At 41.0% G+C, this 24,634-nt stretch overlaps 1 protein-coding gene and 1 long non-coding RNA gene across 13 annotated transcripts in view; both read left to right on the forward strand.

Moving 5' to 3' along the window:
* MEIS2 (Meis homeobox 2) overlaps window positions 1–754 on the forward strand; it is a 180,571-nt gene extending 179,817 nt beyond the window's left edge. For all 12 annotated transcript variants that reach the window (XR_010600651.1, XR_010600654.1, XR_010600653.1 and 9 more), the window contains one exon: window positions 1–754. This exon is cut by the window's left edge and continues 690 nt beyond it. The gene's annotated coding sequence lies outside the window, so the exon portion shown is untranslated.
* Window positions 755–8,483: 7,729 nt separating this feature from the next.
* LOC122174401 (uncharacterized) lies at window positions 8,484–18,802 on the forward strand. The gene is made up of 3 exons (XR_006176141.2): window positions 8,484–9,463; window positions 10,265–10,380; window positions 11,354–18,802. It is a non-coding gene; the product is annotated as an uncharacterized LOC122174401 (long non-coding RNA).
* Window positions 18,803–24,634: the final 5,832 nt, after the last annotated feature.

The raw sequence follows: 24,634 nt of genomic DNA on the forward strand, positions 1-24,634 counted from the left end.
GAATGACTGTTTTGGTTCACCAGTAAAGTCACTATCCATGAAAGACTACAGTATATTTCAGACCAGTTTTGGCCAGTGAAAAAAGAATTACCCTGGAGATGAAGATGAAAAGTCTTGCTGGGTCTCTCATCACTCAGAAGACAGTTCCAAGAAGGCCTTGCCATCCCCTGGTTTTGTTCCTTCATAAATGTGTCCTTTAGTTTCAAACAGATCTTTATAGTTTGTGCTTCAAAAACCCATTTTTTGGACTCTTCTTCAAAGAGCTTGCAGGTGAAGATTTAAAAGACAGAGCAGGAGCTTCTTCCAGTAGTTCTGAGCCTTGGCTTTGGACAAAACAAAACTAAAAGTTGGGCAGCTTTCCTCAATGAAAGAAGTTACTAATGGTCTTTGCACCAAACCTAGAACTTTATCATGAACTCAAAGCTTGGGAAAAAAGCAAGAGAATACTGTAACAAACTTCGTACAGAGTTCGGTCTATTAATTGTTTCATGTTAGATATTCTATGTGTTTACCTCAATTGAAAAAGAAAAAAAAAAGAATGTTTTGCTAGTATCAGATCTGCTGTGGAATTGGTATTGTATGTCCATGAATTCTTCCTTTCTCAGCACGTGTTCCTCACTAGAAGAAAATGCTGTTACCTTTAAGCTTTGTCAAAATTTACATTAAAATACTTGTATGAGGACTGTGACGTTATGTTTAAAAAAAAGGTGTTAAGTCACAAAATGCGGTAATAAATATTTCATTTTTGATTTTTTGTTAGGCTTTTGAGTTTTTAATCATGATTGGGAAAGATGGCATTTGCTGGGCAAAAATGTCTAAGATGGATTTCTTACTAATGATTTAGAAGAACGGCTGGTAAAATCAGAGACCAGACACCACAGCACGCATAGCATAGTCTGATGAGACAACATCTGAATTTGTACATTTCTACTGAACAGACACATGCACAGACACCAGGTCAAAAAATTCAAATGTAGTCTCATCAGCTTATACTTTATGTAGCTATATCTAATCTCTATATTTAGCTTTATTGATATAGCTATAGATAATATATATATAGCGAGAGAGATGGCTTTAGAATAGCTGTATGTACACACACCCTGCATAACTACAGTGTGTTTAAAGTGGGAATAATTAAAGAATATTTGTAACACAGGGCTGGATTGAGAAGTTTTAAGCAACCATTGACTTTAATGGGAGCTTTGCTTCCATAAGGAGTGCAGAATCAGGCCCTGGAAACAGTTTTATTACTTTATGTCACAAAAGCAAAAACGATCAGGTGGATGAATTGGGAAAATGTAAATTTAACTTTTCAAATGTAATTAGATGATCCAGGTCCATTGAAGGGAGGAGGATTTGTTTTAACCAAAATAATACAGACATCTTGTGCTCTGAAACTACTAAATGGAAGGAAAGCATGCTATGTTCTAACTCTAAGCCATTACTGCCAGAAATTGGACCTTCCTCCTCTGCAGTGAGTGGGAATTTTCTCATGACTTCAGTGGTAACAGAATCGTGTTCCAAGAAGCGGGGAAAGATTTGGGTTTCTTATTGATTGCTATTTCGGAGAATAAAAATACCTTAATTATCTTTACTTTCTAGGAAACAACTGTCACTGGTTTAAATATTTGTAATTTTTAACCCTCTTCCCCTCCTCCCCCCGTGTATTATTAAAAACTGACTGACAACTTTTACCTTTGGAATGTTGAAAAAGTCTTAACTTCCCCGTTAATGTTTAATTTCTGAACTGAGTAAATGGACCCACGCTGCTGGCAAAAGGAAGGAAGGATGCAAGTGGAATGGGCGGGAGGGTTAATTTAGCAATCGGTCCTGCTTTGTAGCAGGCATTCTCTGAAATTTAGAGGATGGGAGATTCCACATTTGGCTTTCATTCTTTCTGGTCTGATTAAAAACGCCCCGATCCTTAATTCCTGTATGAAACGCGCATCCTGTCCTCCCGATTTCAAAGTCTTTGATTATTTTGATGAGAGAAATAACAAGAATAAGAATCAAAGAGGAGTTGTCTGTGCATCACAAAACGAAGCTACTTATTGTATCCGATTTGGTGTCATTTTCCCCTCCGATTTGAGGAGGAATATATATATATAAAATCAACGAGCTGGTTCTTTTCCCTAGTAGACTGTTATTTTTGTAATGAGTTAAATATTTGTAATGCTGGTGTATTTTCTCGCTGGGCTGTAATCTGCGGGAGCAGTGTTGCTGGAATCCAATGTAAACAGATTGCTCCAATCTGAGGTTTGCTATTTAGTATGGAGGGTTCCGATTTGGATGTATTTAAGAAATGCTCAGCTGTCAAACCTAAAAAAAAAACAAAAAAAAAAAACACGGGAATAGTGTTTTGACAGCGATATAGTGTGAAAGGAAATACTGTAGTCTGAATAAAATTGCTTATGTTCTGAGAAACGAAGGGTAATAGAAAAACACCTCTTGTTTTGCTATATATGTGTGTTGAAACTTGGCATATAAATTTCCACTTCTCTAAGAGATTCTGGGGAGAGGCTGCAGTCACCCCCAAATTAGGGCTTTTCAGACTGTGCGCTGCGAAAGGAGAAGTGGGAAATGATGTCCGTGTCTGTGCCTCCTTTCGGCAGAGTCCTGTCCTGACTACAAGAGGAAATGTTAGTGGAAATGCTTTATATATGTCTGGCCCAGAGCTGATTTGCAGGGGTGGCGGGAAATGTGGCAAATTTATCTAGCAGCTGTCACAAGATGGAACCTGTGTTTTTCAAAGGATGCAGTGAGTGGACTGTTCCTACACAAGTTACAGATCAGTCGTGCACTCCAAGCGTTTGACAGGGCGAATGAGGGCCCTCACTGCATTACCTTTAGAACTGGGAGGATCCCGTAGTAAACATTTGCTTAACTTCACCTTTCATTTTGAGAGGCAATCCAGTGGATCCAGGACAAATCCCCAAATCCCGTCGTTTATAGGCGTGTCTCTGCAGGAAGCGTGTGTTGGCTTGGAAGGGAAGGATTTCACGCGACTTTGCGGTGATATCTCCGCCTCGCAACTCTTCACAATTACGATCCTGGTTGGAATCAATAGCAAATGTTGTTTTTAAACACTTTTTTTTAACATGCCTTAGGGGGAGGGGGGGAACCGCACAGCACCAGCAATATCGCTGAGCAAGCTGCTGTGGAGGTGAGATTCTGATCGGGCTGGGGAAACCCGGCATCTTTGTCCTTGGGGTGGGGGTGAGGGGGTGCTGCGCTGAGAATAGAGACTGTTGGGCAACGTGTTTGAAGGCCGATTTTAATATTAATCGTTTTGGTGGAGAGAAAGAGACAGAAGGGAGGTTGCCCCTCTGCGACAGTGATGATGGATGACCCAGCACCGCCAAACAACTCCGCCCCTCCATCCTCACCCAGTGTCAAAGCTACTTTACTTGCAGCTTTAGGAGTAGAATAAACACCCTCGCCCCTTCTAACGCATCGATTTGTGGATCATTATGAATCAATTACTGCTCTCGATGGGTTGTTGGTGGCTGAACTAAAACGGGCTGTGGATGGGGAAAGCTCTAGAAAGAAACACAGAACAGTCCTTATAGTAATACTGCTACTACTAATAATTAGTATTAATAATAATCATTCGGGTTTGGGCACTTTCCAAAGAGATCCCCCCCCGTTCCGCAGCTGAATTGTTTGCTGGATGGGAGCCACTCTGTGTGGTAGCCGCTCAACTTAAAAGAAGGGCTCTCAAACGAATGGGTTTTACATTACACGCAATTACTTCGAGAAACAGCGACATATTCGCACCGTACCGCAGCAAACGCCGCCGTATTTATTTTGTATTTAACTCCTCAAGAGAAACCCATTGGAATATAGAAAATGGGCTAGTCCCTGCGGCCGCACATAGGCCAAGTACGGGGAGTTAGCGAGGCAGAGTGACATTTTCAGAAGGAGGTTTTAGTGTGTGAAGTTGGGTTTCTCTCCCTGTTCCCATTTGTAGCAGTGTTTGAAGACCTCAAGGTGTTTCTATGGCTACCTTGTGTATGTGGGAGGGTCAGATGTGGGGGTACCCAAGAGAAAAGGCAGCTCTTGGGTGATCATTTATCAATGTCACCCACATAATGATTCTCTCTGCAGCCTTCTATTGATGAGGATAATTACATTAGCTCAGAGTGACTGATCAATGAAAAACCACCAAACAAAAACTTCTTTACTCTTCTATAATACCAAAAACAGATACAGAAATAAGATAGAGAGCCAGGGCGGGATTTCCCCCTTCCTTTCTCTTCACCAATAGATTTTTTTTAAACAAACAGCGGAAAGTAAGAAAATAATATTAGATCTATTACATTTAGAAGGAGGCTACAATTTTGCCTGTGAAAATGTTCCCTTCAAATCTATTGGCATCAGTCTTTCCCTGGTAAAGTATATCATTAGTTTGAATATGAACCGCTGCTTCTCTGCTGGGGTCCAAGTTCTTGCCCTATACACTTGTGCTGAGCGTTCTGAAAATGGAGCGTGAGCGTTTGCAGCTACGGGGAGGGAAGAGGATGTAAATAATTTTCCTTTCAAAATTGCAGTTGTCTCTCTCGTTGTCCGGTTTTCTTTGTTTTTAATCACTTCTTAAAGCAGCTCTGCTAAAGACCGAATGTTGTCTCCGTAAGGCGCTGTTATATTGGTGAAAGTTTGCAGTTACATTGCGATTTCGCTCTTTCTAGAGTTAAATATCAACATTTTCTCAATTAAAGCGAATTGTAATGCTTTTACTTGTGAGTTGTTAAGGGCGCCATAAATTTTATCATAATGCAGCTAAGCTTCCGAGCACAGCCAGCAGACAGGTTGAGGGGTTGTTGTTGTTGTTTTCCTCCCTCTCTCTCCAAAGGGCCTGCATCAAAAAGTCGATCATTTTAAATAACAAGAAGGCAAACTGATGCGAAGAAAACATGATTAGGGACAATACCACTTCATGACGCTCTCTCCTTTCCATCTTGTCCTGTGTCTCACATCGTTCCGCGAAAGTGAGAGCATCCTGTTTGCTTAAAATATTTCCAAAGGGCACCAAAAGGGTTACTTAGTTTATTTGGATGAAGACTAGAACATTGTTGCATTTAGCAGCACGTGTTTTGTGTCCCCAGTTCCTCTTTCCCATCCCCCGCACAACACTGATGGACTCGAGCTGAACACGTATTTGCTCTATACAAAATCCTAGGTGGAGACTGCATTATTGTATGTGTTACATGTAATGTGCTTGTTAAATTAGTATACAGTGTTTACTGATATATCTTTAAGCACACAGCTTACTAATAAAGTAATTATGTACATAGTAATGAACTTATATTTCTAAACCAACTTGTAAACACGCCTCAAAGTTAACGTTTGAAAGTAAATGTAAGTCTGGAAGAGGCTATTTTGCATATCTTTGGCAGGCCTTTTAAAACAAATATTGCCAAATTTCTTGTTATAAAATCCAGTTTAGGCGCCGGATTCTGATCTCATTTACACAGGGTTAACTCCACCATTGATTTGAGAAGCCGGCTGGGGCCCTGAGCTCACAAATAGCCCTGTATTGTCTAGAATTGCCCCAAAGGTGTTTAACATTTCTTAAATTAGCTCCTAGAAGAAATAGTACAAACTTCTTTGCTATTGTGCATGCCAGATCCAGATCAGAAAAGAGCCTTCCTCCTGAGTGATATGCATTTCTTATTTCTAATATAGTCGAGCTAGCTACATAATTGCAAGGGGAACGGCTAGAGAGAAAATGGAAACAATTTCTATATTCCAAATAAAACTAGGCATTCCTAATATTTACCAAACTGCTGTTGTGTAGAAATCCCCACACTGTGCTCCATATACCCGGAGCAAACAACTCCCCTGGCCATCACATACACTCCTCAGATAATCAGTGTCCCAAATCACTTAATCAAGACCCCTAAATCAATAATGGGGTCTCTGAGTTTCAGTGACGGTTTAGGTTGTTTATTGAGCCAAGTTCCTTGCGTTACACACATTCACTTCTAGAAAAGGGGATGGGGTTGCCACTCAGTCTCGAGTGTCTGGGTTATAAATTCAGTGCGAGGGAGAAAACAAAGGCATTATCTAGTTCTCACCCAACCAGGTTTCAAACTAGGATCTTACTTTGTTGTACAGTTGGATTTGTCTGGGGGAATGGGGGTGGGGGGAGAGATGGAATCCATGCCGCTGGCCTTTTCCTGCGGATCCGGGTCCCCACCACAGAAACCCATTTCCAGATCTATGAGCCCCGAGTGGATAAACACCCACAATTACTATGGGACAGGGACGAGTGGCAAAACCTGAATGGAACGCAGCTTTGGCGTTGGGTGAAACTAACGATGTGCGGCTGCTTTACCCTTACAGGGAAGGAGGAGGGGGGAGCCCTTTCTGATTAATAAGTAGCAGGCTAATGTTGAGGGCTTTTTCTGCCCGATTGCCTTTTTGAATTAGAGCCGATTTCTTCACACTTCAATAGGGCCTGTCTCTTTTAAAATGACTGACAGATTTGTTTCTCCTTTTTTCTCTCCCTGAGACTTAATGATGTAAATTTTCTAATTAGTTAAATCACGTTGCTTAAAGGCCTTAATATTTACCGGGCAAGGAGTGAGAGTCCTGAGTGGATCGCTTAAAATAGCCAAAGAAATAACGTTAGGCTTTTAAAAGGGGGGGGGGCAGGAGGGATTTTGGGGGGAGGGGCGATATAACGTAAAACCAGAGGTAAAGTTCAGCCTGGAGCTTCTTCCTTCCTCCTCCCCTCAAACCCCGCTTTTATTTTTCAATCAGCTAAGATTTAATTAGGAGCCCTCAGGCCGGACGATCTGATATTTTCTCATTAGTTTCCCATCAGTAGTCTTGAGTGTTAGATTGGCTTAAAGGTTGTCAACATTTGACCAATTTTATTTAAGGAAAAGAAACCACGCATTATAGCTCCGGGACCTGAGATCTGAAAATAAATCCTGCCCGGATCAGCGGAACTAACAGGCGAAAAAAATGTTGACAATTCATCGTTGTATTTAATAAGTTGCAGTTGCATAATGTATAGCGCGCAGGGAGAGAGACTGCAGCGAGCCAGTCCCAGGCAGTGACACCGGCACGGGCTGCAGCTCGCCCGGCTAAGGTGTATACACCCTCACACAAGGGTGTGATAAATACCCGGCGGGTAGCTAAGGACAGAGAAGTCAGACAAGGCTGAGTTACAAGAAGTGAAACCCAAGTAGAGGAGCAGGTTAGGGTTTGGAAACTGCAGCTTTTGTTGTTGTTGTTCCAGCGCAATGAAACAAGCCTTGTGGTTACTGCTCCTTTAGCCCAGACACAACATCAGAGCGCCCCCTGCTGGCCAACTGAACAGAGCGCCTCTGGTCCGCAGCACAGACTTTTCAAGCAAAGCTTGCCAGTACCAGGGAGATTTCCTGCCAGGGCTCAATGTTTAAATATGTATGTGTGTATATATATAAGAAAGGACACTCTCTGTTTCCCCCCACGCCTTCCTCTTGGCCTCAGGGGATTATAATATAAACTGTTTAGGAAACTGCCATTAAAAAAAAAAAAACTACAAAAACTGCAGATCTAAAAAGGGGGAAATGTTGATAACAAGGATAAATATACCGGTGTAGCTGCTGAGGTTTAGTTTGTGTCAATTTTCCTGCACTCGCGGAGAAATACAAACATCAAAAAAGTGATCTTATCGTCCTGGGTTAACGACGGCACAGGGAGAAGAAAGGCGGGTAACATTTTGTGTCTTGTCTCCCCCCCGCCCCCTAGAAAAGTTAAACCCAAGATATTACAGAATACCGAGAAAATGCCTGTGCCGGTGAGCATTTTGTTACTACTGTAGTCGAGCTCTCATCCAGGTAACTGCTAAAACTTGCCACCTAGCTCCTTGATATTAAAGGTAATTATACTTATACACTCCCTCTATATTCATACCACGTGTATGTGTGCCTACACCTACCTATACAGCATTGTGCATAAGCATTCGGTGGGAAGCTAAAAATTACAGTGAAACATGACAAAATAAGTGTCACATTTTCCCAATCATTTATATGTAAGCTTACGATTTCTGCTTATTAAAAATAGCAAAATCAGCTCTACTAAGAACCTGATGCTATTGCATTCTAGGGTTGTTGGGTTTTTTTGTTGGTTTGTTTCTTATTACGCAATGGATTTTTCGCACATTTTGTGTATGCGCACACACACGTTAGAATAATTAAGCCTAGTCATTTTTTTCTATAGGGGCTGTAATGATCACCTTGAACTAATATCTAAATTGTTATTAGCACCATCAGCTACTGGGAGAAAACGACCTGGAAATTCAGCGATAAAGTGGGATCCTCAGGTAACAGCAGAAGCACCTTTTTGTGCTCCTGTAATACTCAAAAGCGCTCAGACAGTGGGCAGTTGCCTTCCTGGCAAATTATTCTCCATAACTTCGTGCGGGAGAGCAGACGCTTTTCTTCTAATGCGAGAAGAATGCTGGGGTTTTTTCAATGTCTCCTTTGGAGGTGCTGCCGGTTCAGTGGGGCGGACTCAATCCGGAATGGAGCAGGCAGCCCCCGGTGGAAAACAGTGACATGTTACAAAAGCAAAACACCATTTTAAAGCCCCAAATAAAATCGTAAATCACTTGTGTTAAAAGAGGCACCAGGGCCACTGTGTAAACTGAGGTACAGTTAAATATTTATAGTTTAAAGGATTATTTTGTCTATGTTAGAAGAAACATCAAGTTCACTTGGTTCAGGGCTCTGTCTACACAGAAATACAGGCACAACAATGCCCTGCAGAAGAACTGGAGGGTTTGGATCATGGCAGTAGCTCCCCAAATTTATTTTCGTTTTTTTAAATGTGTGTGTGTAGAGGGAGGAGGAGGTGGGGAGAGGAATATATAACTGAACAGCAGAAAACACCTTTCTGGAAACAAAGGCAAGGAGCAGCATTTCAATTGCAAATGCATCAGCCAGAGACCAAATAACAGTTGTGGGAAGACACTCATAAAATTAATGTACCTTACTTAAAAAAAAAATCAAATGCTTACTACAGTTACCTCGGTGCAGCTTAATAAAAAATTAGCCTTACTGACAGTCTTGTCAACATCTTAAGTAAATTATCATAGCGCTGGTCTTTGGAGAAGAGACCCTACACTTCTTGCTAAAACACCTCCTATCATTAATCTTAAACCACTTGAAGATTATGATGGAAAGAATGGGATCACTAGCCATTATCATCTCAAATTGCTGTTAAAAAGTCCGCTGTTTATTTTTTGCAACCAAAGCAAATGTATCTGGGAAATGCAGAAGAGGGAAGAAAGGAAAACACAAGAAAGGCAGAACAATTGAGGCGAATCCTGTTGCAACCCCGATGATAAACACATGGAAAAAGCTGTTACTGCTCTTTGGATTGCTGGAATTTGGGCAGACGTTAGAAAAATAAACAAAGCGATGGCTCCACATCAGCTCTGTAAATGCAATGATACAGTCAATGGAAGGTAACTCTTTTTCTAAATTACTTTTCTTTTTCCTGAATACTAAATATTTGCTTACCTCCGCATCGACCAACTGATAAATACTACTTAAAACTATTTAAAAACTACTTACACCTTCAAGTGCTCATTTTCTTATACAAAATCATTTCCTTTTTATTGCTGTCTTTTTAAATGTATTGTATGATTTTATAATATCAATAAAGTCTATAATAGCATTTATTTATGATGATCCTACACACTTGGAAAATCTGCTCCCAATGAAATCTTTTCAAGAGGGATCTATGGTTTTATTGTAGTTCTTCCTGTTGCAATCTGATTCCACTTTAAATTGCCTTTTTTTTTTACAGCTGGAAAATAAAATACTCTTTTTGTTCAATTAATTCCAGGATTTGGCATAAACGGGGCAATCTGCTGTGTTCTAGTCATTCAACCTGAAATGTTATCCGCGTACCTTTGCACCTTAAATGAATGCACAGTTCGAGGTGAACGGTGCATGTAGCTGAATGCAACCAAAATGCAGATTGTAAAGTCCTTCTTTAAAATGCAAAAGTTCACAGGAAGGTTTAACAATACGATGGGAAACAATCGACTCCCTTCCCCAAAGACAGACACAGAGAGAGAGAGAAAGAGAAACCTGAGGATGCAAATTAAACTAAACTAAACCCATCTCCGTGCTTTGGCGAGTTGAATTTTCCTGTTGTTCCTACGAGAAATCCATTTCGATATCAGTGTAATAAAGAGAGAGGTAGGTGGTGGTGGTTGTTTTTTTTTAACGGAGACAATATTTTTATCTTGACGTTAAAGGGATTCGAACGGAAACTTCTGCCTTAAGCCCAGGTACGTGTAGCACAGACAGAGAGCTCCACCGCCTGCTCCCCCGCATTGCCCCAGCAGTGACCTCAGCCCGGAGATGCAGAGAGGTGAGAGGTGACTCTGCGAGCTAGCGCAGACCTGGCCCTTTTAGAGCCATAGCGTGGAACTGGGGCTAATCAGTCCTTTACTGGATTAAAATATAGGGAGCAGAAGGGAAGCCCCTTCGTTGCAAAGAGCATACACTGGGAACGAAATAGCATTAAAATGAAGAGAATACTGTCATGAGCAGACGGATTTAGCACTAACAAACAGTTTTGTTAAGGTAAACTGTAAAATTATATATACACTGTACCGCTAGATCAGCTAGATATACACCTCTGTATGTGTGTGCAATCATATCTATCTATTACACACACTGTCATGCAATAAGGTTATAAAGTTATGATACAGCATGGAAGAACTGTAGTCCTATATGCTGTGCAACTGAGATGTGCACAATGAGTAGGTTGTGGAACACTGCACTGGCGTGTTAAAATAATTGTCTCCATATCTAGAGATCCACTATTTACATTATAATGCACAACTCAGTTACATAAGAAATCCGGGAAAGATTGGCAAATTGGGTACACATTTCCAAGTTATTCATTTCGCTCTAACGTATGGAAACAGAGAGAGAGTAATAACTCGGAAATATATACATTATACACACCCACATACACACAGATAATGGAACATTTGCAAATTGATCGCTTAAAACATTTCCCCTAAAATTAGGAAATGTTCCTTTGTTATTTGGGTACCAGCGATTTTTAATAACCACGTCGAATCAAAGAAGATGGTCAGTTGTCTGGTTAAAGTAATCTGCTCTAATGCAGTTATTTTACTAGGTTAATATGCAATTGCAAGAAGAATGAGCATAGAAATGAACTGGGATGCAAGGGAAAATGTTTTCTAAACTAAAGAATGTGGGGGGAATGGGAATATTTGGAGCAGGATAGGAACCTGTAGTAAAAAATAGTTGATTTTTGTTGCTATAACCCTGCTAAAGCCAGGTTACAAAGTTTAGTTTTTGTTTTCCAGGAAGTAAAACGTTCATTTTAAACATTAGTAAGCGGTTTCTTGATTAGTGGTGGAATGAATTTCAGGAGTGGAGCTAATAGAGCTCGGAGTGAGGAAGAAATGATCGTGTACGGTAGCAGCAATATTTCCCGGAGAAATCAAACAGACCCGCAGCTCAGGTAAGCTGCTACACGAAACTATTTTTAACTGAACAAAAGACTGGGCAAACAACATCTGACGTCAGTGGCCAGCATCCTCAGCTAGTGAAGGAGAGATACTTAAAGTGGACGACGAGCTTATCTCACAGAACCTTTCTTCTGACCCCCTCCGCCTCCCCACCCCAAAATGCATAAAGGAGGCAAAGCTCACTCAGCATCGTAGATCCTATAGATGCAGAGGTTCTTATGAAGCACCTCTTGGTTGATCCCGCCTGTGTTAAAGAGCAGCCTCATAGCCTAAGGGGGGGGGGGTGGATTGTAAACCGCGGAGATGGGAACTACAGAAGCGAGGCTAAGGAGACTTGAGGGAGGTAAGGGTTAAGAGGTGATGTAAAGGACAGGTGTAGCAAAAAGCTCTGTTGCGAAGTGACAGCTGTTACCAAAAATATTTTGCAACTTTTGGGACTGTCAAGTGTGGAAGTTCCTTTAGCCCACAAGCCTTTTCTCTACGTATCTGCAAAGGATCCGAATCCCTAATGAGCTGCATTCATTGTTAAGGGTAGGTCTAGTTCTGCGCCTGGTTTATCTCTAACACACACATCTGCTCGGGAGACAAAGGCAAGTGTATTTATACTGCCCCTCTCAGGAGCTCCCTGAGTGAGTACCTTGCTCGCGACCGCAGACTGGAGTAAACAGAAGAGACGTTCCAAGTTTAGCGATCAGAACAAGGCTTGGAGGCGCTTGATTTATTGTGAGCCCTATTCGCAAGCGCTGTAAAGGCGAGTGGTCATTATTTCCTAATAAACAATTCCCTTCATACCGAGCTGTGCTGACTGAGTGAGTGACTCACTCCTCTGTCCTGCCTGGAAGGAAGGATTGACCCCCGCGGCTTTCTAATACTGTAAACTTTGGAAATCTCCTCACACTGTTTGAAACGATCATCGCTCGCTCTTTCTGTTGTGCAGGCGGCCTGAGGGCTGAATGGGTTTCCTGAAGCACCCGACTGGGGTGCTAAGGGATCTCGAAAGGTTAGGTTTTCCTAGCTGCTGCCCATAGTCTGCCACGCCTTGCAAGGAAGCCTGACGTCTGGGTAGGGACGGAGTGATCAGGGGCTGGGGGCTCTTTGCCAAGGAGGTTGGAGTGGGGTGAACGCAACTGCACGCGGTCATTGCAGGCATGAAACCTTGCAAGCTCTGGGCGAATTCTCCTTGCCTCCTCCCCCTGGTCTTCCTGCGTCTCCTCCGCCTATGCAGCCAGAGTCAACAAGGGGCCGCGATTCGTGTGGCTGAGTTAGTTAAAATAAATAAACCCACGAAGATTCACTGGCGAGCAATGCCGCATCGACCCGAAGGTTTATTAAGAAGCGAGGCTGCTCCAATCCCTCTTAAAAGCGTGAGGGCTGCAGCCAAGCAGAAGTCAAGTCACACTTGTTATTCAATTCAAACTTCCTCTTGCCCTGCCCTGGCCGTGCGATCCCGGGAAAGCTCACACACCAAAGCCATTGGCGATCGCTACCCACCGCTGCTCAGCCCTTTGCCACCCGCCACAGAGCAGAGTGGGGAAAGGAGCTGGCACAGCGAGCCAAAGCAAACACAGCGAGCCTACGGGACACGTTGGGAGATGGCATCAAACCCGCTCAGCTTGTTCATCTTTTCCCTCCGCGCCGATCTGAACAAAGATGCAAGGAGAGGGTCTGCCACAAAGTCCCTTTTCTTTCCTATTGGCAATGGGGATTGTTAACCCAAATAAAAATCCTTATAGCTGTCTCCTGGTGAAGATGCAATTGCTGTTATTGCCAATCACGATTAGCAATAATTAGCCCAAAGGCATGAAGGATTCAGCTGCCAAGTTATTCTGAATAACCTGTTTGGAACAGGCAACAAAACATTAGGTCCAAAGACAAACTAACTGCAAACTTCTAGTAACAGAGCTCTTCAAAGAGGATCAGATTCCAAGTAAGATCCTAACTCCTGGCTCCTCATGCTACGTTTTCTCTCAAGTATCTTACGCCTCCATTATTATTTTTTCTTACATCCTGTATTTCCCCCACAAAGGTCTCTGCAAGCATGAAGTAGCAACTAAGCATCTTCTCCAAACATCTTTACTTGTTTACTCAGCTCTCTCCATTTTAAATACAAATTAAACAAACTGGAGGGATAATGCAGTCCCAGAGCCAAGCCAGAGTTGCTCTGTTTATACTCTGAAACTCATCCTTAGGCCCTCTGAATTGGGAAAGTTTAAATGAAGTGTAACTAGAAGGAGGTCACAGGTGACTGACAAGTTCAAGCTACTTATCTCAATTATCAAATAGTTTTATTTCCAAATTGTGTTCAATTTGATTTTCCTGCCTCACCACAAATTAGCTTAGAAAAAAATCAAATGAAAGCAGACAATTTAAGCCAAATCCTGTAAACCATTATTTATTTGTAAAATCATTTTTGTGATATATACTCCCATTAATGGTTATGCAGTTGCCAAATCTTTCCAAGTGGATTTTGAAATGTAGCCATCAAATTATTTCAAAGGCAGGACTATTAGGAACAAAAATAATTATGAACTTTCAGAAGCATTATAAAAAATGAGTTTCTGAATGTTGTCTCTTTAAATTTCACTTAAATTTTGGTTTCATTTAAGCCTTGAGGCACAGTAGAGAGCTATTCAGTGTCTAACAAGGAGTTTGGAAAATAATGCTCAGTACCAGAATAGAGCACAATTTCTCCATAAAATATGGATAAGGAATCAATTCATAAACACAAATACCCACTAGAACTGAGTTTTAATATAGCATTTCATATGAACATTATTATATGCATTATTTAGGAGATAACAAAAGCTCTTCAAATCAAGGCTTATACAGTCACATCTGGTTTTTTTCCCCTTCTAATTTTCATTTTTTAGAGAAAATATTAGGAAAAAAAACTACACTTCCCCCTGTTACCATATATATTAACTGTTACCATCAGCTTTTAATCAGCAACATGTATATTGCCTTAGATTTACAGAATCCATTCCATGTTGCTTCTTTCAGAGGACAGTGAAATGAGGATACTATCTTTATTCAGTTGTAAGATTTGATGTTAAAAAACAAAAGCACAAACACACTTGTCTTACCATTTGTTTTAAGTATATATAAGTACACACACATTGAAACTGAAATAATGAACTTTAGATGACATTATTTGAGCAATCAGACAAATCATAACACAGACCTCTCCAAATAAGAAGTGGTTAGAGTGAATTCACCTACATTAGACCCAGAGTTATCCCTAACCAAAGGTATTCTACTTGGGATATTTAGTAAATTTTGCTGTGTAAAGTCCTATCCCTGCACTGTCAGTACAAATTCTTTAGGCCCTCCAGTCTAAATAAGATATCTCCAGTAACCAGGGAAAGATAAAAAACCTACTCTTAGGTTTCAGATAGTTTGCTATAATTCTTTTGCTAACCCCATTTTTTTAATAATACGATTACTCTATAATCTAGGTGAAAGGATAAATATTGAAGAAGCCTCCTTTGTGAGCCATATTTTTTTCCAGTGTACACCAACACAGCTTTGTCCTTTGGATGAAAAGGCAGACAAAGTGTTTTCAAAATAGAAACACCTAGGATTATTTTGAAAAACATAAGCAGTTTTTTAAAACACTCTGGAGTTTTCTGAACAACTCTGATGTACTCACATTCTTATCACAACTATTTTTTTTTTTACAATTGTAAGTGGATATTCAAGCTAAATTGATGCTTTATGTATATCCTGTCTCAATTTGTAAAACTATTCTCTGGAAGGAGATAATTTGAAAAAAAAAAAAATACAAAAAAGAAGAAACGATACCACTGACAACAATTTACTTAAATTCTCAAACCTTGAAATTGATGCATCTCCTATCAATCATAGTCAGAAGATACGGTAAAACACATCCAACATTTGTATATCAAAAGTGGGACTAAAAAAACCTGTTTTGTTCAATTTAAACATCCTTCACCGTGTTGTAGTTTTATATGCTGATATTGATGTGTGCACTTATTACAAGTTAGATTTCTCCTTTCAAACATCCGTAAGGTATTAACCTCACAAAATTAAAGTACATGCCATTCTACTGTACAGATGTTTGTTCTCACTGGCTTACTGACAATGAAATATTTATTAAATAGTAATAAGGAGATATTGACTTCTCTATTCTGTCAATATGAAGATTTGTTGATCTGTGAGGTTAATATTGATGAGGCAGAGTGAGGTAAACATTTGGTCAGGAGGGTAAATAAATTCTGATATTGACATAAATAAAACTTAGTACTAATATGAAAACTAACCTTTTTGTTTTTATTGGTTACACACACATTAGTGCAACCTATCAGCATGTGAATGCATAGAGCCATATCGTATGCTTACGCCAATGTCAACACTTGACACTAGTTTTGTAGAACATAGTCCAAAAATGTCTGTCAGAGGAATTTAAAACTAAGCTCAAATGATGCCAAGCACTTGCGGTCTTTAGTCATGCTGTGTGTTCATTTCAAGCAGACAGTGTTCGTTTACAAATGAAGTAGTTCCTTAAAATACTACTGGATGGGCTCTGTTTATGTCCTCAATATTCTTCATATGAAGGAGACTTCGTTCCTGCTTAAGAATGGCTTTGAAAGAAAAATAGGATGAGCTCTTCTGTCAAAATATTATTTTTGTTTGTTGTCTCATCAAAATGTCAGTAGAAGTCTCCCCTCCTCTCTTTACCCTCTGCCACAGAACACAATAGCATACAGGCTTTGAACAATACCAGAAGCCATTTAACTTGATGGGTCTGGCAGAAGGAGCTACTATTTTGTTCATTATTTTCCTCAGATTTCCCTTCATTTTATTTAAGAGAAGCTCAGTGCTGCTTATTGTGGAAGAATCTACTGTTCCATCCGTCAGGTGTGTCTCTCCCATCTTATATTATTTTAATGTATCATATTTATGTGTTGGAGACAACGTGTGTGACTTGCATCTTGGTTTTCTGGGTAGAGATTAAAGTTATACAACCTAGTATTTAAGGTGATAAAAGATAATAGAGCTGCGGACAGAAAAGCCACAAGCAACAATATTGTCAACCTTCAGATTTTTGATCACCGCTGACGGCCCTGATCCTGCAATCAGATTTACACAGGCAGAGCCTGGCACTCATGCAGAACTCCGCTGACGGCAGTGCGGCTCTGCATGGGCACAAGGGTCCACTCACATGGATCGTACTGCAGGATTGTGGCCTAACATATTAAAATAATACTTTAGCAGCCCTTGTGAAATGAGATGGTGATCTCAGTCCACTTCACAGTGTAAAGGTGTCCACTCACTCACCAAATCCCACCACAACTGGGAATGGTATTGGTAGCCTCAGCAGAGAAGTCAAAGCTAATGGTTATGAAGATGGCTGTTTATCCTCTCCCCTCTGATGCACCCTCTGAGTTAGAGCGAGGGCACTCTGGTGGGGCAGCATGAGAAAGTTTGCATTGTCATTATCTGTACTGTTCCTGCTCCAGGGCAGGCAATCTGTCACTTACTATACATGCACACCTAAATATATTAGAAAACAATCACAATATAAGATCAGTTAGCTCTTTAAGACTTGTCCTTCTAGTATTTCTGAATTATGTGCTTGCATGTGTGGAGGGGGCCAAGAATGTCTTTTCTTTTCTTTTTCCTCATACTTCAGTTGTCCTCACATCCTTACAGGAGGGCACTATCACTGGTCAGTTTCACCTGATCCTGCAGAACCATGCAGGCAGATCCCTGTGTGCGCCAGAGCGCCAACTAAAAGTTAGTGGGGTTCTGTGCAGGCACACGGTTCTGCCCACATAGTTGTCTTTGCAGGACTGGGGGCCTAAATGTTCATCAACAGTGTTAGGTTCAGCAAGCTGGACTGAACTGGTTCAGGGCCAGAATCTGCTACCTTTCCTCATCTTCAGTAACACCTTATTCCATGAGTAGTTTCATTGATTTCAGACTAGTACTCAGCAAGTATCAGGATGGCGGTCACCTAGGGCGCTACAATTTGGGTGGTGGCAACCGCGGCGGTATTTCAGCGGCAGGACCTTCCGCCGCCTCTGTGGGGGGGCAGCATTTCGGGACGGGACCTTCTGCCGCCTAGGGCAGCAGAAAAGCTGGCAGCACTCCTGCTTGTTGCTGCTCCCTGATAGGGTTGCATGTTCTACCCATTTATGACATTGGGCCACCTATTCCCTGTAGCAGAATCCAAAAAAAGGTTACTCTTAAAATCTGCTGATTGGTGTACACCGGGACATAGTTAATGCAAAATGGGGTTTTCAAAAGCACCTACGTGATTTAGAAGCACAAGTCCCATTAATTTGCAATCCGTATGGGTGCAAATGACAGTCACGGCAGCTATGATTTCAGGATCTGGAATTTGGGCTTCAAAGTCACATAGGTGCTTTTGAAAATCCCATCCATAGCAATTTTAGAAGCGGTACTCTTAGGTGTGTTAAAAGATGTCACCAAATAACTTGGGTATTTCTGGGTAACAAGTGTACTTGACAGATACTGGCAGACAGCATATAGTATTCCTAGGCTAACTAGAGCATTCCAGTCCATTCCCCTGCAAGGCCAGGGTATATTTCCTCAGAAGTGTACATTAAGATACCAAACCCATACTTGATCTGTCTGTAGTTTCAGTGCTGTAGGTCTAATACCTGGATTTCTTACGGGGCAAATAATAGATGAACAATTGCTCTGCCAATGGAGTAAGCTGAGTAAGAGAGAAAAGTCAATAATAACTAGAGGGCCTCCTATGTCTAGTTGCACATTTCACAAAACGGATTGCATGTGGAAGAAAGGCAGCAATTGTGTAAACCAGGTATAGATAATTCCCATGCTGTGAAAACCTCTCTACATTAAGAACACTGGTGGAGTAAAAGGTTACAAGAAAAAGGGTAATAAAAAAAAAATCAAAAGAAAAGGAAATCAAAATAGGTGCCTTTGCTAGTAAAGAAGCCACACTCTGACATGGTGGTCTTATACACAAATACATTTGTCTTTCAGACCCTCTGCTCTTGATTAGAATTCTGATGCCACTGGAGGGGTTACAATTTTGTTGAGTTTCTAGATCTCAATTGTGCTGTCAAGGGGTCATTCTTTCTGGTAATAAGGTAGCTAGTGGCCCCTGGGAGAGAGGGAAAACAATTGACTCTTGAAAGCAGAAACATATACTGAAGTCTAGAGTAGGTTTTTGGCAGTGTACCAGGTCTTTTCTCATAGCATTTATCATTGTAGCAATGAAAAAATTGTGGGAGTTCTACAGACAGTTGAAAAAGGAAAAAAGAACACAACAACAACAACAACAAAAACTAGAGGTAATTTATTTTGAAATGGTATTTAAGAGCAGGTTGTTTTTTGTTTGCCACACTGTTGGTTCACTTGTTATAGATGTGGATCTCATTAAATAGAAATATGTTGCTTATTTTAAAGCAAATGATTATCAAATGACTATACTTCAAAACATTTTCCCTTTAATTTGAAGTGAAGTCATTTGAGTTTGAAACATATGCCTCTGCTAAATGCAGAATGCTCTGTTGCCAAAAAAAGACAACTTCATGCTGAGTCCACTGCTTGCAAAAACTGGTGATTCCGGATGTCGCTGATAGTATGAGTCTTGTCAGTAAGTCTTTACAGAGGTCAGTACTAAAGTTTCTCTTATTACCACTAGTTACTTTTGATTCTTTAAGGCCAAAACTGGAGTTTTATCTATCATCATACTAAACCAGAACAAATGAAACATTGCTTTTGGTTGGGTTTTGATGTATTATTCCATGCTGTACAACTGAATGAAACTCACTAGTTGGCAAACAATTCACACTGAGCTCTGGATGAAAATATTTTCTAAAGGGTTACGGTTGGCTTTGGTTCACAAACCAGCCCAGTGGGCAGTATCTGTATCTCTTTATTAGAGTATATGTGTGTAATTTTATATATATATAAATATAAAATTATTGTCACCAAATGTAATTTAAAGTAATCTAATTTAAACTATACTTAAAGGATTTAAAATGGCTTTTCAGATTTATTATTACTATTATTGACCCCAATTCTGCAATTGAGAGTGTGCAGGCAAACTGCTGTAGCCACATGCTGTCAATTATAGGATCAGTGCCTAAATCATGTTTCAACCAAGGATCTCAAAGCACTTCACAAAGGTTGCTGAGCAGTATAATCATGCTCATTACATTGAAATGGAAACTGAGGCAGAGATAAATTAAATGATTTGTCCAAGAGCACACAGAGAGGTAATTGCAGATGTGGGAACAGAATCCAGGTCTACTGCCTCCTGCCAGAGCTCCACTCACTCCCTTTTCCTGCATGTCTATTCTCTGCCTTCTTCCCAAGGGCTGGGGTGGGGGAGGAGTAAAAACCTCATCAAGCAGCCCCATTCTTACACTGTTACTAGCAATATATAGATACTCAGTCGGAGAAGTAAGGAGTCTTTTACTGCCCTAACCAGTCACAATCCTGCCCAGTTATTTTTTTCTGTCATGCCTTTATCTGGGCATGCAGAAAATAGAACTAATCATTTTCAGTTCTATATTTTACTAAAAGGTAGCATTAGCCATTTATTGATCTTAAGGCTAGAAAGAACCATTATGATGATCATCTACTCTGGTCTTTTGCCTAACCCAAGTTATAGAATCTCACAGCACAGGCCATACAACCTCACTGTCATGTTCCCAGCTTTTTCTTGACCAACTTGCTTAAAGGAGGCAAATCAAATAAAAGTTATAGTACAGTTAACAGATTGAGTCTCAGGCCATTTTTGGAGAGCTCTCTTCCGCTTTCTTTTTCCAATTAAAAATCTACTGGTGATACCTCTTATTCTGCTCCTTGCTATGGCTGATTTCCAGCCTAAGCAGTTTCTTCATGGAAAGAGGTTCCTGGAATTACCAAGTCTTTTAATGCAGCTGTTCTGGTATTCAGTAAATTCATCAGTCTGGGAAGAAATATTGGCTGCTTCTTCCCAGCATTATTCCCAAAGGTGATCTCTGGATGTTGGTATGTCACCTGACAAAACCTAGATACGCTATGACCCGGATCCATAAAGGGACTTAGGTTTTGTGATGCTGAACATCACAGTGCCTTACTTTCAGGTGTCTAGAAAATGATTGGAACAACACTATGATCCACAAACCCCAAGTTTGGCACCGAATTCCCTACACAGTGAATGGGAGAGAGAGGTTCCTGAGAATGAGATCCACAAAAACTAGCATGCTAGGCAGAGCGTCGCCTAAACTAGCCAATGGGAGATGTCAATGAGAGGCGTGTGTCCCAAGCCCCTCCCCACTCACAGTGATATGCACCTAAATCTGGGCTGCAAGGAAGCGCCTTTCTCTGCTTGCAATCCACAGCCAAGACACCTGGAGTCAGACAGCTTAGGCACCTACGCAGTTTCTTGTGAGAATGAGTTAGGCATCTGTCTCCTTCCACACAAAATGGGGCGGCAGGGTGAGGGAGGAAGAGAAGGTGGTGGTGCCTATCTTATCACTTTTAACATAGTGGTTAGAGCACTCACCTGAGATGGTGACAGATTCAGGTTCAATTCTCCCCCACCTGATGGAGAGAAAGGATTTGAACAGGGGGTTTCCCACCTCTCAGGAGAGTGCTGTAACCAGTGGGCTAAAAGTTATAAGGTGGACACACCAACCTCGTCATCTCTGTAGGAATTTTTCCACCATCCCATCTGACAGGTCTCACTGGTGTGGTATGGACTTTGCTGTGTCCCCAGATTTTATACATTTGCTCTGAAGATTTCTGAATCAGAATTATTTTCCTCATCAGAATGAAGTTAACATGTTATTCCAAATCCTGCAAAGAACTGTTTAAACAACATTTCAGTAACCTTGATGACTTCTTGGTTAGTGATAGGATGGACCTGATGTTCTTCGCTAAAATAATTTATAGTAATCAATAATTAATAAATAATAATACTTTGCACTTCTAATCTCTTCCAGTCACTTTACAGATATTATTGATGTAAACCACATTACTTGCCCCCTGTAATAGACAGAGAAAATAGTCTTTTTTTTGTTTCCCTCCAGATCTGGAATCCAGTCAGGAACTGATTTGCCTAAGGTCACAAAACAAGTCTGTGGTAGGACAAAGAACAGATCACCAATACACCTCTACCCCGATATAATGTGACCCGATATAACACGAATTCGGATATAACGCGGTAAAGCAGTGCTCCGGGGGGGCAGGGCTGCGCACTCTGGCGGATCAAAGCAAGTTCGATATAATGCAGTTTCACCTATAACACGGTAAGATATTTTGGCTCCCGAGGACAGTGTTATATTGGGGTAGAGGTATACTTAGTCCTGCACATTAAACACCTGACCATACCTCCTACCTCCACAGTCAGGATGTCAGTATCTAGGTGCCAACATAAGTGGTGCTGCATCCATGCCACTGGCACCTTGTTCTAGTCTTTTGAGACCATATCCTCAGTTGGAGCAAATTGGTGTAGCTCCACTGATGAAGATTTCAGCTGAGGAGCTGCTCCCTGAGCCTTATCAGTAGGAGTTTCCCATTACCAGTAACACATTCCTCATGAGACCTATTGATTCTTGTTGCATCCATTAAGCTTTTGCAGTGACACTAGCTGAAGCAACTATGTCCCAAGAACATCTTTCCTCATAGATTTCTATTTAATAATGACTGGCAGGGAAGGGTTTTTATAATGGGCTTCTTGGAGTTCTATAACCCAGGGTACTGGATTGTACCACCCATTTTAGGAGCAGGAACATTATCTTCAGATCTTTTATTTTAGAGTGCTTATGGCCATAGAAGCTAAAGGCTTACTTACAATTTAAAAAAATAATTATTCCATAAACCCTTGCACATTGTTCTGCCATCAGGAACAACAAACTGACAGACAATTAAAACAAAATACTGAAGTCAGACATAAACTAAAGCAGAGAATAATATCTCTGACCATGAGACGAAACTCTGGCAGATTGTCAAGGGGAATTAATTCTAAAGCAGGGCATTCAATGGAGCTAGTCCAGGAACTGATAGAAAGAGCCTCTCAGCTCATCTTAACCTCCACGATGGGTCATAGGGTAGGACAGTCTCTCAAAACGACTGGGTCCCAAACCATTCAGATCATTACGAACACCTTGAATTGCAACCAGAAGTTAACAGGAAGCCAGTGCAGAGATTTGAGCAATGGTGTTATGTGCACATGGTGCTCATCTCACTCACAAAGCAGACAGCTGTATTTTGCATTATCTGCAGCTTTTGGGTAGACATACTGGACCAAAGTCATTCCTGTTGCAATTCCACTAGAGTGGGATAACACTAGGGACAAATTTGGCTTATTAGGTGACTGGGGTTGGGTGGTGGGGAGAAGGAAGAGAGCGAGAACCATTTCCAGCACTGTTACATGAATATGAGCAATTCTTTATCCATGGTTTACAGACAGTCTTTAAGAACATTTTCTGGGGGGGAAGGGAGTGAAAAGGGATGCAAAATCACTCCACAAGATCCATGTCTAAAAGGGACTCTTTGTATGTGGATCTCTCCAGTTGCAATTGGCTGTGTAAACCTCCTATGTGGCATTCTTCCCCTCTATCCTGAATCCCTCTACCCCTCCACAAGCCTGAGAATTTACACATGGTCCAATGCCCACCTGGGGAGATATTTGCATTTCTGCCACACATGTACCCACTTTCAGTCTCAGGGGCCAATGGTAAATCTGCTGAAAAATTAATGGAGCCTGAGGCAGTGTGCTCAGAGGTTGGTGTGAAGGAACAAGTCCTCCAGCTGATTCCCCCATTATCTACATATAATTCATTCCAAACCCTCTGCATCTTCCTTGAACATCAAAAAGGAGGCAGCTCTCCCGCTCCTGTGAAAGAATTCTAAGGCAACCTCCCTCCCTCCATCTGTCAGGAAGGGCCCTTTTCCCATAGGGGAAGATAACTCCTCCCCACCCCTTGATGAACCATTGACATTCTATGCTAAAGAGAAAAGAAATTGGTCTGACGTGCTGTAATTTTTATACCCACTAGACCAATTATCTCCCAGGGCCTCAGAATTTCAAGAACTATTTTAGAGTTTCAGAGCCAGTTTGAATGATCAGCTTTCTTCAGCAGAAGTAATGATGTATGTGATCTGTTGGTTGGTCAATGGCCAGTAGTTTCCTTTCTGAACATCAGAGAAGTTAACTATGATATAAAACTACTCTCTGTATACACCTAAGACAGTCCTGTTCTAATCTTTATAACACTAGCTCTTGCGTCCAGAGGAGAGTTATCTCAAATGATGAGTAAGTGCTGTTGTCTAAGCCTGTTACAGTTTTATTTGACATGCTACATTATCACAAATGTGTGGTGTTAGCCATTCTACATTTTCTATAGTGATTTCATGAATGGGAATGGGGATTGTAATTGTTAATATGAAGACACAGTGCAAGTCTTTATGCAATAGACCAAAGTTCAGTACTGGCATAAATGGGTATAACTCTCAATGAAGTCAATGTGAAGTCAATGAAGTCACTCACCTCAGCGCTGAATTCGACCTGATATGTAAACTTTACAAGATATTCTGTCACACATAGTCTCTATCAATGGCTAAAGCACAGGAAATATTTGGATCGATTTGAAATGAGTATTAATAATAGTTTCAAAACAGTATACCCCTGTAGGCCAGGTGCATGCTTCTGCTGCTACAGACACTAATAATCTTCTGCCAGTGGATCTTCTGATGCTGGTGCCAATGTTTATGCTCATGAGAGATGGGACAGTTCCTTGATTTGAATCTTCAAATGCCAGTGTGAAAACATGTAATAGAGTATGTCCATAGTAAAGAATTGTGATGAGCAGATAGTAAGAGGTGCTGTGCAAGTAATAAGAGAGCTAGTGATCTGAGCAGAGGACTGTGAATCAAGGCTTTAGTTCTGGTTTTGCCATTGACACACTGAGTGACCTTGGGTAAATCATTAGCCTGCAATTGCAGGAATTGTTTGTTAAATGGCACTAATCCTTACATACCTCACCGGGTTCCTATGAAGCTTCATTCATTAATGTTCGTAAAGCGCACTGAGATCTTCGGACAAAAGATGCTATGTAGATGCAAACCAGCATCATTAATTAACCATTAATACAAACATTGTCT

The sequence above is a fragment of the Chrysemys picta genome, chromosome 4 (genome assembly GCF_011386835.1).
Source record: "Chrysemys picta bellii isolate R12L10 chromosome 4, ASM1138683v2, whole genome shotgun sequence".
NCBI lineage: Eukaryota > Metazoa > Chordata > Testudines > Emydidae > Chrysemys > Chrysemys picta.